Below are 16,845 nucleotides of genomic sequence, written 5' to 3'. Positions count from 1 at the left end.
CACAGCCTGTGGGTCTCTGATCAGGGCAGAGGGGGGTGGCCATGTCCTAAACCTGGCCCATTCCTGTAGGGACCAGTGGAGACCCCAGGCTGCTGGTGACATCAAGGTCACTGCCCAATGCCCCCAGGATGAGAAGGGCCATGTTGGGGACCATGGCCTTCTGAGGCTCCCACTGCCTCTGGCCTTTGGCTCGGGGGAAACACGGTGGCATACCTTGCTTCTGGCCCCGCTCTGGGGCTGAGGGCGCCCGAGGACCAGGCCTGAGGGGTGCTGAAGGAGACACGCCCTGTGCTGCCTTCATCCACTGTGCGTTCTGACATTGCCTCACCTTGTCGGCCTCCAACTCCATGAACCTGGGGTGAGGGAGGCATGGCCCCTTGAGGAGGAGGCCTCCTGGGCCCAGGACGGGAAGCAGCCAATGGAGGGGTCAGATGGCAAGGGCATGGGGTGCCATGGCCCTGGCCATGGTGGGGAGGCAGGCTGCCTGGGGGTGCCCGACCCCATGCAGAGCCCCAGGGCAAGAGTCTGAACTCCCCCAATGCCCTGAGACCTTCACGTCTAGACAGAAAAGGTCGGGGTCAGGCAAGGTGGGGCCCTGGGGCAGGGGGACAGAGTAGCCAGCCTCCCAAGGTGGGGAACACACTTCCAGAGGGGTGCAGGTCTTCATCCAGCCCTTGGCCCAGGGCCCCGACTCACTTTCCCGCCACCTCACAGTAGATCCTGCGCTCAGACTTGCTTAGACACTGCCACTCCTGCACACCTCACCACAGGCCCTCCTCCAGCGTAATGGTGGTCTTCAGGCAGGCCAGGGTCTGAAACACTGGGCTGTAATGCACCCACTGGGGTCAGTCACCATCTGCAGCCTGGAACCTGCCCGCACCACCCCACACCATGGAGCCCGCATCCCCAACACAGAGGACTAAGCCCATGAGGGGACCAGGAGGGTCTGGGCAGCACAGGCCAGCCTTCCCGGCCACTGTGGTCACCACCTGACTCCACAAGCCTCCGTCATGGAGTGCGGCTGCCCATGCCCTCACACCACAGCTGACCACTGTGGCCTGGAGAGCGGGGCTGCTCCTCAAATTGGCCCTTTCTGGCTAACAATGACAGGCATCAAATGGGTGAGCACAGGCCACGCCATTGGACACCCTGCCTACACGGCCCAAGACGTGTACTCTGCAGGGCTCTGAATGCAGTGGAGTGGCCAGTCAGGAGGGGCCCGGCCATGGTGGGGCTGCCCCGCTCTGGGCTCTGAGTGTGCCGCGCCTCCCCCGGACCAGTCCCCCTGCCTCTCCTGGCCTGGACCCTTCACCCAGGAGGGCAGCTGGGAAGAGAGCAGTCTCCTGGGCCCTGGAGTCCCCCACCTCCCTGATGGGATGCCCAGGCATCATCCCCTCAGCCCTATGTTAAAAGGGGACAGAGCCCAGAGAGTGTGGTCTCCAACCCTGGGCCTGCTGGCCAGGGGCCTCACTGTTAGCCCACAGCGAGCCTGTGGTGAGCACTGTGGCCAGTGGCCAGCTGGCTCACAGGGGCCGCCTGCAAGATGTGGCTTAAAGGATGTCACCACCAGAAGTGACCACCTCCCGACAACCAGCCCGGTCAGAGTGAGGACGACACCGCCCTTGATCCAGGGTGGACACCGTGGCTTCCCCGTCGGACGGCACTCACGTGAGGAAGCAGGACAGTGCCTCCGCATTGGGACTCTGGGGCAGGTGCCTGCGGGCCAGGGGCTTGTAGTGCTGCCAGCGCTGGAACTTTTTGTACATGCTGGTGCGGTGGCAGGTGTTCCTGGACAAGGCGGTGGGCTGCGAGCAGGCCCGGCCGCTGTTCCTAGCAGCCCCAGGTGGATGAGGCCTGGCCATCGCTGGGAGCTCGCCAGAGGCTACCTGGGCAGCTGGCACTACAGCTTGAGGTGGATGGTGCAGGGACCAGCCTCCATCGCTAGCCTGGGTGCTCCCGGCAGGAGGGGCAGGCAGGATGGGCTTCAGTGCATATACCACAAAGAACTGGGGCACAGGACACACAGTACCCCGAGGGCCCCAGGAGTGCTTCCATGGAGAGGGGCCTGAGTCACGACAAAGGTCTGAGCCTGGGGGGCCTGCATGGGCCTCTGTTTTGGCCTGACGTGCACAGCTGGGACACAGCTGGGCTGTTCTGCCACCAACAGCATGCTGGGGAAAACTGGCAGCACCAGGGTGCTTCCTGGAAGCAACACTGGGCCCAGGAGGTTCAGTGGGTGCTGCTGCCAGGGGGCCCAGTGTGGGGGGCCAGGGACGGGAGGGGCTGAGGGCAGCACTGTGAAAGATGACACAAAGGTGCCAAGGTTCACGGTCCCCTGCGGGCCCAGCACTGGATATGCTGTCAAGACAGGAGAGGTGCTGAGAGAATCTGTCCTGGGAAGGGTGCCCAGCACTCAGGGGCTGGTCTGCTGGTGGAACTGGGTAGGGCACAGCTGTCTGCAGGGGACAGTCAGGCCCCGACCAGCTGAGACCGTTCCCCTGGAAATGTCTGCCCCACCTGAGCCCCCTGCCCACTCTACCAAGAAGAGACCTCCCAGCAGGTGCTGCATCTGTGCCACCAGGCCCTGGCCTCATGGCTGTCTCCACACAAGACTTGCAGACACCTGTGTGCAGGGACAACCCCAACCACAGCCTGTAAGCCGCAGGGCAGTCATCCCAGGTATGGTCCGGTACATGGGGCCTTGAGAACCGGCAGTGACAAAACACCAGGGCCCACGCCCCTCTGCTTTGTGATGCCCATGCCCACTTAAATCCCTCTCTTTCTTGCCTGACACAGCACACCAATGCAATTGAAAGGTCCCTCTGCACAGGAAAAGGCCCCAGGACCCTGACATAACCCATCCAGAACCACCCACAACACACCCTCAACACAGGCCAGGGTCCTTGCCACCACTAAGGAGCTCCATTCCCAAGAGAGGGTCAGTGGGGGAATTCTCATGTGCCCTGAATTCTGTCACTCAACAGCCAGTGTGGCTGCAGAGCCTGGGAAAGGGCTGGGAATGGAGAGCAGTGGGCAGTCAGGGGAGGATCCCTCCACTTTGGAAAGGAATCAGCATGTGTAGATGTTCCACGGGACAAGCAACCATACTCTACATCCACTGTCATCCCTGGGTTAGTGACTCACACACAAGCAAACACCTCATCTCAAAGGTGAAAGGCAAAGCTCAAGTTTGTGAGACACTGGACAGGAGGAAGTGGCTCTGCAGAACTGAGTCTTCTCACAGGGAGAAGGATTCAGGATGAATCAGGACCCCAAGCCCTATCCTGCTGGCATCACCTGGCTGCCCTGTTCCCGTTGAGCCCAACAGCCCACTGCCCAGAGGAGAGGAGCTCTGGCTGGAGGGAGGTCGGGAGGTCTGGGCTCCAGCAGTCAGGGGACACTGTGGCCTTCCTGGTGGAGAGGACATGTGCTTGCAGACTTGGCCACAGATTGGGCCCCTGGACAATTTTCTGGCTCAGACCAAGTCTCTCTACCTCTCCTAGTGCACTGTGGGGTCTGGTAAAGTCCAGTTCAGATCCCTTGGGAGGACATCGTGGGGCCAGCCCTGTGCCCATGAGGAGGACTCAGGACTGGGCTTTCCTGGGATCCCCCCAAACCACCACCAGAGCCTCCCCAAACGCAGGGCCCACAGCTTGTCTCTCTTCTAGAAAGCAGCACGTGCGGGCGGCAGTCCCTTCTCCCTGCTCAGGGCACTTCCCTTGTGTCACCTGACCCACCTCCAGAAGCCACCTCCGCAGGGCTTCCTCAGGTTTCCAGAGTACCCCCCTCAATCCCCCAGGTGAGATACCCTGGGGCCCAGAGCTCTCTCCTCCCTTGATGGTCTAACCACTGTGCCTGGATAACAGTCACATTTGAATCCCAGGGACCAGTGGGTGGTGGCCCCTGAAGCATTCCCACCCAGCCTTCAGGCCTTACCTCCTCCTGAACTCATCCCCACAGGCTGAGATCCGACCGCAGCCGCTTGGCCATTCCACATGGAGAACCAAGGCCAGGACGAGAGAGCAGCCTCCTCCACCAACTGCTCAGGATCCCACTCAGGGAGGGCAAGTTTGAATGTAAACAGGCCTAGAATGTAGGGGCCCAGGACACTCTGCAGTGGGGGAGGCACAGAGGGCAGGCAGGCTTGGGGCAGGAGGGAGGGGGAGACATTCCATGGGCACTCTGGCAGGTGGGCAAGAGCACAGGTGCTTTTCCAACTTTCAGTGCCACACCCTTGGTGGGTGCCTCTCTTGGCCACTTACAAATTGTTTTTTGGTCTCACAGGACCAAGGTCCTAGCTGACCTTCCCGCTACTTTCATTCTGTGTCCATCGACCTAGTTCCCACCTTACCTTCCTACTCTTCTATCTTTTCCTTCCCACTCCTTTAACTTTTAAAAATGAGATAGATCATTAGTCAATTTTGTTTGTATGAATATTTACAAAAAGGTGCCTTTTCATTAATCCTTAAAGCAACCTTGTGAGTTGGTTCTTTTCCCTCATGTTGCAGATGGGGAAACTATAAATAGGAAGAGAAATAAATGAAAAATTATTGCATTCACTGGAATATTGGCCATAAGTTTTGCATCCAAGAGAGGAGGAACTTTTCCTACCCTCCTCCAGGACTTCCTGTTATCGAGATCTTAAAGGACATTCCCTCAAAACAGCCATGGTAAAGATGGTGGGAGCTTGACTCTCACCAACTCTTCCTGCATTGATCTCCAGCACCTGTATTGCCAAGAAAGCCTGGCAGGAAGTGAAATGAGTACATCAGGAGTGGGCAGACTGCCTAAGCTGGAGGAGCAAGCGTGAAGCAGCCCCTCTGCCCTCAACACTCTTGGTCTGTGGGCTGGAGCTAGAGGGTGCTCCTCCTGACCCCTTTTCCAGACTGACAAAGCAAAGCATGTTTGCCTAGAGACAATGGATTGCCTGCTTAAGAAAAGCACTGGGTAACCAACCACTGAGTAACCAGACCCCAAAAATAATTTTTCTCAAATGTCATCTCAGGTTCTGTTTGTGGGATGGTCCTTGGGGAATTTTTTTGACCCTCAGATGGGGCTGCCTTCCACAACCTGATTGCCCAGATGCTGGAGTCCTGGGATTGGGGCCACCACAGCACATTACTTCACACACCCTTGTACTAACAGTTCTCATAATCCAGGCCTCTAAGAACTCTAATAACACTAACTTCTCTAGAACTCATTACAACCTGAAGTGGCCACTATCATCATCCTGATGAGAAAGATGAGGACACACAGCATAAAAACAGGTTTAGTTACTTGCTGTGGGGAAGTTGGAGTTCCTATGGCCAGGATCCTCACTGAAATTAAACCACCTGATGATGTAACTGGTCTGTTGCTGGGCTGCCGCTTCCACAACTTTAGGCAATAAGCTATTATTGTGCTATATAGAGAGCTTGGCCCAGTGCTCTGGGCAGAGGCAGAAATGCTAGTGCTCCACCTACCACCGGGGAACAAGCCAGGCAATAAACCCTTTCACCCCAAAGAATGTTTTGCTGTCAACCTCTTTAGTCACACTGAATCCACAGTGAACTTGCCTGGGGCTGAAACCCATTGGCAAGACAATTGGCATAGTTCACAGGATTCACTGTTGACCAAGGAAAAAGACAGGCTTCCCTTATGGGAGGGCTGCTTCAGCACGCTGCCCCTGTGAATGGGGGAAACAGTGAATCGTCCCCCAGTGGGCATGTGGTCTGAGGTGGCTTGCCTCCTAGAGGACTGGGCCCCACCCCAGGACTGGAGGCAACTGGAAATGACACCTGAGGCCGGAGAAGTGACTCTTGATACAGTAAGCAGATCCTTTGAGAAGCAGAGTGCCCGTGAGGCAGCAGAGACTGTGGGTTGGCTGCTTCTCACAGTCTTAGAAAGGTCTACAGAGGAGACCCAAGAAATGGTGGCATGAGAACGCGAGCTGCAAACTTCAGTAGATTCTCTGAGGAGGGAAATGGCATTGTTGTGAGGCGGCATAAGAACGGGGCTGCAGACTTCTGTGGATGCCGAGGTGGGAAATGTTATTGATGTGGAGGAGGTGGCATGAGAACGCAAGCTGCAAACCTCCATGGATGCCCTGAGGAAGGAGATGGCCTGGATGCAGGAGGAGGCAGCACAAGGGCTCTGGCAGCAAGGTGCCATTGGAGAGGAGACAGCAGCGCTGCCAGGTGTTCTGAAGGAAGAGTCCATCAAGGAAAAAGTTGAACTCCTGAGGGAAGCACAGGTGGAGGTGGCACGAGAACGTCAGCTGCGAAGCATTGAGCTGAAGGTAAGAGACATTTTGAAGACTGAGCTAGCATTGCTGTGAGGCACAGTAGAAAAGGTAAAGGTTGTAGCAGAGGAGGCACTCGGGGGAGGGGAGAGAAAGGTTCCATCAGCCTCAGAAATGGAGGAGCAGGGGAAGGATGAAGGGGTGGTGCTGGAGACACTGGCGCCTCCTGTATTGAAAGCACGCCAAGAGGTTGTAAAGAAAATAAAGACCCAGCAGCTGAAAGTTCCCCAAGGGGAGGAGCAGCACCCCCCCAGGTCGTGGAGCACTCTATGGTCCACCCCTATACTCAGGCTGAGCTGGTGGATTTGGGCTCCCAGTTTAGGCAGAAGCCCTCGGAGTCAATATCAGCTTGGCTCCTGCATCTGTGGGACTTAGGGGTGAATGGAACTGTTCTGTCAGAGATGGGAAAGCTGTCTTTCCTGACAGTGCAGCCTGCCTTGAGGCAGTAATTACAAAATGCACATCAGACCCCAGGGAGTCACTCCATCCTTGATTGGCTTATGGCTGAACTTCGTGCTGTGTGGCCCAATCTGGGTGATCTGCCATCCTCTCCTGTTAGATGGTAGACATATGCTGAACTCCAACAGGTGCTACGAGAACTAGGCACAAGAAATGCCATCTATAGTCCAAAGAATTATAACCCAGATGAAGAGATTTTCACTACTAGGATGAGAAATATTGTACTTCAAACAGCTCCTACATCCCTCTTTGGGTTTCTAGTGGCCATTCTTTCCCCTCAATTAGGGCATCCCATAAGCGAGGTGACACGTACAGTAGCAGACTTAGGAGAGGCAGAAGCAATGAGAATCCAGAAAGAAATAAGACCTTTTACTCACAACAAGAATTTACAGGGCCCTATGAAGGTTATGAGGACACAGATGTAGGTTGATTTAATTCGAGCAGGAGCAAATGGAAGGAAATTACATGGAAAGTCCGATAGGATCTTTTTGGAGCTATGGCAACGGATGAAACCAGAGCAGCAGTTCCAGCCATTAAGTCAAAAGAAGCAGAGGTCAGAGACAGAGCCACGAGTCTGGCCTCTGTGTTTGCAAGACTTCCTGCTGGAGAGCAAGCCAACCTCACTCGAGCCCACACAGGAAGGTGATTGGGGAACATGGTTTGACTGAGGGAAAGGTCAAGGTATCTTCCCTGAGGGACCAGGGGGGTCCAGAGGCCACATGCTGAAATAGCTATCCATTGGTCCCCAATGAACATACAATGTGTCCTGGCTCTGGTGGACACAGGGGTGGAATGTTCATTGATTCATGGTAACCCTGAGCAGTTCCCCAGGACCCCCACTATCATAGATGGATATGGGGGGAAGGCTGAGTAAAAAAAGCCCAAATCCCTTTGGGAATAGGGCATCTATCCCCAAAAGAGTATACTGTATATATATCTCCTATTCCTGAGTATATTTTGGGGATTGATATCCTCCAGGATCTATTGTTGCAGACCACTGCAGGTGAGTTCAGACTGAGAGTACGTGTGGTGAAGGCAGTTTTGAGGGGACATGCTAGGCACCTGCCCATAGCTTTGCCTGTGCCTCGGCGGGTGACTAATACCAAACAATACAAACTGCCTGGAGGGCATAAAGAGATTGGAGAAACTCTCCAGGAGCTGGAAAAGGTGGGGATTATAAAGTCCACCCGCAGTCCTTTCAATTCCCCAGTGTGGCCTGTAAAAAAGCCAGATGGCTCCTGGCATATGACTGTGGATTACAGAGAACTGAATAAGGTCATACCCCCTTTGCATGCTGCTGTCCCCTCCATTGCAGGCCTGATGGATACCCTCGGCCATGAACTAGGAACATACCATTATGTGGTAGATCTTGCTAATGCCTTCTTTTCCATTGACATTGAGCAGGAAAATCAGGAACAGTTTGCCTTCATGTGGGAAGGATGGCGATGGACATTCACCATCCTTCCACAGGGATACCTCCACAGCCCCAACATCTGTCATGGACTTGTAGCCCAGGACTTGGCTACATGGGAGAAACCGCCAACGGTGCAGCTGTACCATTATGTTGATGATATCATGCTTACGTCCGATTCCCTTTCAGATCTAGAAGGTGCAGCACCTAGACTGGTGCAACATCTACAGGAGAAAGGAAGGGCTGTGAACAGCACCAAGGTTCAGGGACCTGGTTTGTCTGTGAAATTCTTGGGGGTCATCTGGTCAGGTAAGACCAAAGTTATACCAGAAGCAGTTATAGACAAAGTCCAGGCCTTTCATACCCCACAACTCTAGCATTGCTACAGGAGTTTCTGGGTCTTCTAGGCTACTGGACTGTGTTTATACCGCACTTGGCACAAATTCTAAAGCCCTTATACTGGTGGGTACGAAAGAGCGTCAGGTGGGGCTGGGATGAGACATGTGCATCTGCCTTTACTACAGCAAAACGGGCAGTCAAGGCCGTATAGGACTTGAGTGTGATAGACCCATCAAAGCCCTATGAACTGGATGTTCATGTCACTGAAGATGGTTATGGCTGGGGTCTCTGGCAGCGGCTTGAATGAACTTGCCAACCTGTTGGATTCTGGTCACAACTCTGGAAAGGGGCAGAGGTATGATACACTTTGATAGAAAAACAACTGGCTGCTGTGTATCGTGCCTTGTTGCTACAGAACCCATCACTGGAATGGCCCCGATAAAGGTAATAACCACCTATCCCATCTTGGGGTGGGTACGAGACTGGACCTAAAAGTCAAGGAGCAGTGTGGCACAAACATACTAGCCAAGCAGGGTGCTTACCTGCAGGAGCACAGTGCCCTCTCTAGTAGTCCCTTGAGTGAAGAACTCCAATGCTTGTTGGGGCCAGTTGCATATACTAGTGAAAAGCAGGAAGGACTTGCTTTTGAAACATTAGTAGCAGAGAGTCCCTATCAAGATGGAAGAGCCCCTATACCCGAAGATGCATGGTACACAGATGGCTTCAGCCATGGGCAGCCCCCAAAATGGAGGGCCATAGCTTTCCATCCTAAGGCTGAGACAATATGGATGGAAGATGGTGAGGGGAAGAGCAGCCAATGGGCAGAGTTGTGGGCTGTGTGGCTTGTGATCAGCCAGGATCCCTCCCCTATAGTTGTCTTCACTGACAGCTGGACTGTGTATCGGGGCTTGACTCTGTGGCTACCAACCTGGTACCATGCCAACTGGCTGGTTGGTCACTGACCCCTTTGGGGGCAAGAATTATGGCAAGACTTATGGGCCTGTGGTCAGACTTAAATAATTATTACAGCATACCCTGTGTCAGGTCATTTGCCACTGGCATCCCAGGAAATGATGAGGCAGATAAATTGGCCCAGATATGTTGGTTAGAAGGAAAGCCTGCCTCTGATGTAGCCCAGTGGCTACATCAGCATTTGTTGCATACAGGGCAAAAGACAATGTGGGCTGTAGCCCATCAGTGGGGATTGCCTTTGACCTTCAAAGAAGTTAGTAGAGCCTGGCAGGAGTGTGTCTTGTGCTCCAAAAGGGACTTACACTGAGTTCCACAGCAACATGAAACAAGCTAAGGGGCCTATACCTGTCAGGTGGCAGATAGACTATTTTGGGCCTCTACCTGTGTCAGAAGGATATTGGTATGCTATGACTTTGGTGGACACAGCTACTGGACTTCTGGTTGCTTTTCCTATCTGTTGTGCAGACCAGCGGATGACCAAAAGAGGCCTGGAGCATCTCTTTGCCACCTATGGCTGATCACAGGTGACTGAGCATGATCAGGGCACCCATTTTACTGGACATACACTGCAAGAATGGGTATGACAGCTGAGAATCAAGTGAAAGTTTCATGTGCCATACAATCCTACCACAGCAGGCATGATAGAGAGGCACAATGGCTTGTTAAAATCTGGACTAAAGTCAGATACCAATAGAGTCTGTGGGGATGGTCAGTCTGCTTATGGACTGTGCTACAGCGTTTGAATGAGAGACCCTTAAAGGGAGCCCTGAGCCCCATAGACATGTTAACACACATGGCTGCCTCCCCCATACAACTGCAAGTACAAACCAAGGAAGAATCACTGAAGCCGAGGTTTGGCCACTAGAATAACATCTTGCTGCCAGCACCAACTGCACTGAACCCCGGAGACTCGATTGAGTGGACGTGGCCTTGGACCTTTTGACACATGGACCAACGATGGCTGGCTCTCCTGGCACCTGGGGGACAAGGCCTGGAAGCTGGCCTCCTGTGTATTCCTGGAATAACAGAAGAGTGGCTGCCAAAGGTCACAGTAGTATATCCTGAACGGCCAGAAAATAAGAGCATCTTACTGGGGAGTTTTGTTTTATCATTATGGCCAGTGCATGCACCTCCAGTAGCACTATATATAGACCCTTCAGTAACCCCCATGGGGAAAGGAGTAAAAGTATGGTACACTAGACCTGGAAGGGACCCCCTTCCTGCTACAGTCCTATCACAGTACCACTCTCTTGCATGCATCCTACCTGATGGACAAGATTTACCTAGGTTGGTGACATTAAAACATGTGTCCTATCACCCCTAAAGTCTTTGTGGATTGGGAACTTCCTCTGGCTTGAGGATTATTATAATTTTTGTTATTAGGAACCTCCTCTGGCTTGAGGATTATTATAATTTTTGTATCAAAATCTTGCTGTATCTTAATTTTTATTATCTCTTAAGTTGTTGTTATCCTCTATTGCTGTTGTGGAATCTGGTTACAGTGCTCCAGCTTTCTCGCACATGGACCATTGCAGAAGATTGAAAGCGTGTAGATTTTAAGGCAAGAATCCTGGAAGGGTGGAGTGTGGGGAAGTTGGGTTCCTATGGCCAGGATCCTCACTGAACTTAAACCACCTGATGATGTAACTGGTCTGCTGCTGGGCTGCCGCTTCCACATTTAGGCAATAAGCTATTATTGCGCTATACAGAGAGCTCAGCCCAGTGCTCTGGGCAGAGGCAGAGACACTAGTGCTCGACCTACCGCCAGAGAACAAGCCAGGTAGTAAACCCTTTCACACCAAAGAACGTTTTGCTGTCAGTTTCTTTGGTCACACTGAATCCACAGCGAACTTGCCGGGTGCTGAAATCCATTGGCAAGACACCTGCCTAAATTCATCTGTGAGTAAATTAAAGTGTGTTCATCTGAACTAATAAGGCTTCATGGTGGAGCCCAGACCATGCTCTTGGCCACTACACTTTGTCTCCTCTCTACACAGGGTTCACACGATCTCCATCTTAAGCACAACAGATATATCCACAGCCTGAGAACTGTGGGGTCTACATGGGAACACGCAATGGAAAGAACTGAGTTAAAATATTCTGACTTCCTTTACATGTCCAGGCTGAGGTGCTCAGTTGATGGGGAAGAGGCATAAAGAGACCTCCCAGTCCAGGGAATCCCCTGGGGAAAGTTAAACCCAATTCCTCAAGGTCCTGATGTAGACAGACTTCAGGTCCCACATCTGTCCTTAGCTAATTGGTCCTCAAATGACCCTCTCATTTTTTAATACCATAAGGGTAAAGTTCTCTCACATTGCATGACTCATATTCAGTACCATTTTGTCCCCAGAGGCTCCATACATAAAACCCAGATGAAATTTTGCAGGCCTTTCATTTTCAAATTTGCTAATAGAGAGTGCACCTATGGTGTCCATTATCACTGTTGAAGTTTTTCCTTCCTGCTTTATTTCTCCTCCCTCTCTCCCCTTCTCATTTTGCTCCTCCTATAAGTACAAGGACTGAACTTTGTGAGACCTTTGGTATGTTTTGGCAAGTTATTTTACGTATTCTCTCATTTCATCTAAAATGTCTAATTTATTGGCTTAAAATTGTAATATATCTAACATTTTGTAAGATCAAACGAGAGAATTCTAAAACTTCAACTACAAGGGGAAGGGTGTTTTATTAAAAGTTGCAACAATTGCAAAGGGACTGTCTTTGCAAACCTGAAGAATGAGGCTTTATAGAGGAAATAAAAGCACAGCAATATCCACTAATTTTGGTGGACTTTGGCCATAGGTATCCGAGTCTTACAGAAATGAGGGGTTTGTATGTGTGCATGATATGACTCATCTTAAGTTACCTCCTGTTTTCTGAATTGTTGATTCAAAGAATTTAGAGGGAGTGGGTAGTTCTCTCAGCATCAGGGAGCAAGGTCAGTATATGAAAAGAAAGAATTCAAAGTTAAGAGAAGAAAATGTTACAGTTCTCCATATTCCCCCTTTATTCCTGACTTTGGTTATATGCTTTCTTTTTTTTCTCTTGACACCTCACCAGAGGTTTGTCGATTTTATTGCTCTTTTCCAAAACACACCACACACACATTTGGTTCTGTTAGTCCTCTATATTGTGTGTTTTGTTTTTCTACTTCATAAATGCCTGTCCTTTATTACTTCCTTACTCTAAATTAAAGTGTGTTCATCTGAATCAAATTCTTTGAGATTTGATTGTTCTTTTTGAGATGGTGCTTATGTGATTAACTACCATGTTTTCTGATTGTCTAGAATATCTTCTTAGGCTATAAATTTCTAAGCACTGCTTAAGCAATATCCCACTGGTTTTGACAAGTAGTATATTTTCATTATAAATTCAAAACATTTTCTTCTTTGTACCATGCTTGAGTATGAAATGTACCTGCAAATTCCTGAACATAATAGGGATGTCATAGGTGACTTTTAACTATTAATTTCTAATGTAATTGCATAGTCAGAGAACATACTGTGTATGATTTCTTTAAAATTTGATTTACTTTATGGTCCAGCATATGGTCAGTTCCTTCCCTCAGCTTTAAGATATGATTGACATGTAATATCATGTTGGTCAATTTCTGAATATGTTTGTGTGCTTGAAAAAAATCCATGATACACTGGTAATATATATATTCCATATATATATACAGGTTAGATTGCTTGTTAATCATATTGTTCAAATCTGTCTTTACAAATTTTGTCTGCTTGCGTTATTTATTGAGGGGTATCAAAAATCTACAGACTTGAACATGGGGTTCAACATTGGACAGTTGAACGTGGGGTTAAGGGTAAAAACCCCTATGAAGTTGAAAAATCCATGTATAACTTTATGCATGTATAAAATTTAACTATAGCCTGTTGATTTTATGCTGATGAATGATAAAATAGTAACTATGTATATTTTATGCATTCATAATATACATTTTTCTTTTTTATTATTTCTAGGCTACACAGTTGGTGAGTTTTTCTCAAATTGTCACAAATATCAAAAAGGTTTTCCAGTATATTTTTTAATTATTGAAAAAACTGGACACACGCAATTCAAACCTGTGTTGTTCAGAAGATCAACTGTATTTCTTTTGAGTTCTGCATATACTTGCTAACTCTTAAGCTATGCTATTAAATACTAACTTAAGACTGTTCTATCTTCCCAGTGTTTTCTCTTCCCTGAACTCTTGATTCCTTATTTCTGGGAATAGTTTGTGCCTTAAAGTCTCTATTTCATCTAATATTAGATCTACACTAGCATTCTATTGGTTTCAATTTGCTTTATGTAACTTCTTTCCATTCTTTTACTCTCAAACTTTGTGTGTCCTTATATTGAAAGTGAGTCTCTCATACAAAGCAGTTGAGTTCTGTACTGTCCTATGGTCTGAATATGTGTTCCCCCCAAATCCACATGATGGAATCCTAATACCCAGTGCAATGGTGGTACGGGGTGGGGCCTTTGAGAAGTGATTTAAGTCATGAGGGTGGAGCCCTCATGAATGGGATTAGTGCTTTTATAAGAGACTTCAGAGAATTTACATGCCCTTCCCATCATGAGGATACAATTAGAAATCTTTAAGACTGACTCTCACCCAACCATGCTGACCTCCAACCACGACTTCCAGCCTCCAGAACTGTAATACACTTTTGTTTATAAGCCATCTGGTCTGGGATATTTTGTTATAGCAGCCTGAATAAAGACTGACAATCTGTCATTTAATTAAATGAAATTGAATGTAGATATTGATATTTTTGGCTTAAGACCTACCATTTTCCCCCTCTGCCCCACCATTTTGCCTTTTGATTCAATTTAAAATTCTAGTAGTATTGAAATTATACATTCTATTTTGATTCCCCTAGTTTTACAGTATGCATGACATTAACCAAAACCTTTACCCTTGTATACTTAAATCCTTTCTACATTCTCTTGACTTATATGCAATTGTTGCCTGGTATTTTAAACCATGTAATTTGAACAGGTCTACTTTTCTTGTTTTGTATCAAATGTTAATTTTCACTTGTCTACATATTTCTTACCCTCTTTGCTCAAATTCACATCCCAGAACCCCATCTGAGATCACCCACCTTCTGAACTAAGCTGAAATCTTAGATTTCCCTTAGGATCAGCAAAGAACAATGAAGCAAATTCTGTTATGCTTATTTTGTCATTCTTCAAAGATATTTTGACTAGGCATAAAATTCTAGGTTGGCAGATACCCTCTATACTGACATTTCATTCTGCTCTTTTGGCTGACATTGCTGTTGAGAAGTCTTAACTGCTGTTCCTTTGAAGGTAATTTTTTTTCTTTGTTATTTTCCCTTTGATTTTCTGCAGTTAAACTGATATGTGTAGGTGTGATTTTTATAAATTTAACCTACTTTATATTTTTGGGGCTCTCAAATCTGTAGACTTGTATTTCTCATCAGCTCTGGAAAATTTTCAGTCCCATTCCCTGCCCCTTTACTTTTGTCCTTGCATTCTGAGATAATGATTAAACATGTAAACTTCCCAATGAAACATTCCCTTCTCTGTATTTTCCCATATTTTCCTATCTGTGCTGCATTCTAGATTTCACTCATACCTTTCAGTTCACCAAACCTCTATTCACCTGTGTCACCATCTGTTACCAAATACATCTTTGCATATTTCAAGCATTTTTTTTTCTTTTTCACAAAAATACCTGGTGATTCAATATGTGAAGTCTATATGGGTCTGCTCATTTCTGGTTTCCAGTCATAATTGCCTTATTTCCTTATGTGCTTAATTATCTTTGCTTATTGGTTGCAAAAGTCACCTAGAAGTGTTACCTGAGGTCTGGATTGAAGGAGTCCTCTTCCAAAGTAGTTTTGTGTTTGCTTCTACCAGCTCTCAGGTTATTTACCTGGGTTGTAAGCGTTGGTCAGTGACAAAATGTCCAATGTTTTCTTTTCCATTTTTCTCCTACTGCTCTGGTTCAGTAAAAAGGTCACAGTCTCTACAGTTCCCTGGGGCTTAGGGATGGGTTCAGACCTAGTTCACCTTATCCTGAGGCTGTAGCCCTTTGGGAACGCAGCTTAACTCTGGAAAGGTCCCCTGTAAGACTCATCACCTCAAGTGGGCCAGGCCCTGACCTTGTCTCTCTTTCCCTGTGGCTGGTGAAGTGGTGCCCAACTGCACATCTAGAGCATAAGCAACTTTGGTGTTCCCCTCTGATGAAAAGATCCCATTTTTAAAGTGCTCTGCCCATTTAAACTGAAGTTTTCACTCTTCATGGCTCTCTTGGGAGAAGGAGGGCATACTACCTACACTTTTAAAAATGCATTTTTCAGTTTTTGGTGGGAAACTGACCCAAATAACCTAGTATCCTTATCAGAGAGTACTCTCACCTTTCCAATATTGTTTTTCTCTTTTTCTAGACTGTTTCTCCAATCTATATTCTTATATTCATATATTTCTAGTGCTTGCCCATGACAATTTGCCATATGTACACAGTAAAATCTAGAGTTAAATAGGGTCTTGGCCCTCTTCCTAAATACTACAAGCACTTTAGACCACTTCATGCAAATCTTCCAGATTCCAATTTACCTACTTGTCCAACATTTCATCTATTCAGCCCTGTGAATTAGACACTGCATTTTCTTAATATTGTTCTGATTTACCTAAATGTTTACAATTTTCTCTTCTCAAGTATCATTTTCTCTGGAAAGAAGTGGGAGACGGTGGTTGCTAAATAAGCTCAAGCCCCCAAGGTGGGCCTGAAAAGGTATAGCCGCACCAGCTCTCTGAATCAGCATCACCATGTGTTTGAACTGGCTGCAGAACTGAGACCCCTCTTCATCAGGATCAGCCTGAGCATGATCATGGCCTTATGTAGACTCAAGATGCATGCCAAGAAGCTCTGTGGCCTATTTTCTGTAGGTTTAAGTCAATGGAGGCCTCCGTAGGAGTGTCTTGGTGCTCAGTTGGCTGGGGCACTCAGCATCCCCATGTGAGTGGTAGCTGTACTTTCCCTTGTTATTAAACCTGTCTCTCCTGAAAGTAGGTGGTGCATTCAGTCCAGGTGGAGCTCAAATAGGTGTGTGTATGAATGAGGTAGTTGAGGGCCTTGAGCCACTGGCACACTGATAGCCCAGCCACACAGAAACCTGTCAAGCTAATCATCCAGAACAGTTAAGACTGGTCTTATGTAAATGAAAGCTCAAACCAGCACTCTGACCCCTGGGATTGGATACTCCACAGCCTCGCTCCTTTCTGCTCACTGGGAACCAGCCCTGCCTAGGATGGGCCGTTCTGGAGGATGTGTGAGCCTTTCTGATGCCACCTTTGTTCAGGTCATCCTATTTCCCACTCCTTTCTCTTAAAAAATTCCCAGTTCAATTGTTCTGGT

Source organism: Manis pentadactyla, chromosome 13, assembly GCF_030020395.1.
Source record: "Manis pentadactyla isolate mManPen7 chromosome 13, mManPen7.hap1, whole genome shotgun sequence".
Taxonomy (NCBI): Eukaryota; Metazoa; Chordata; class Mammalia; order Pholidota; family Manidae; genus Manis; species Manis pentadactyla.
This window is presented reverse-complemented; position numbering follows the sequence as displayed.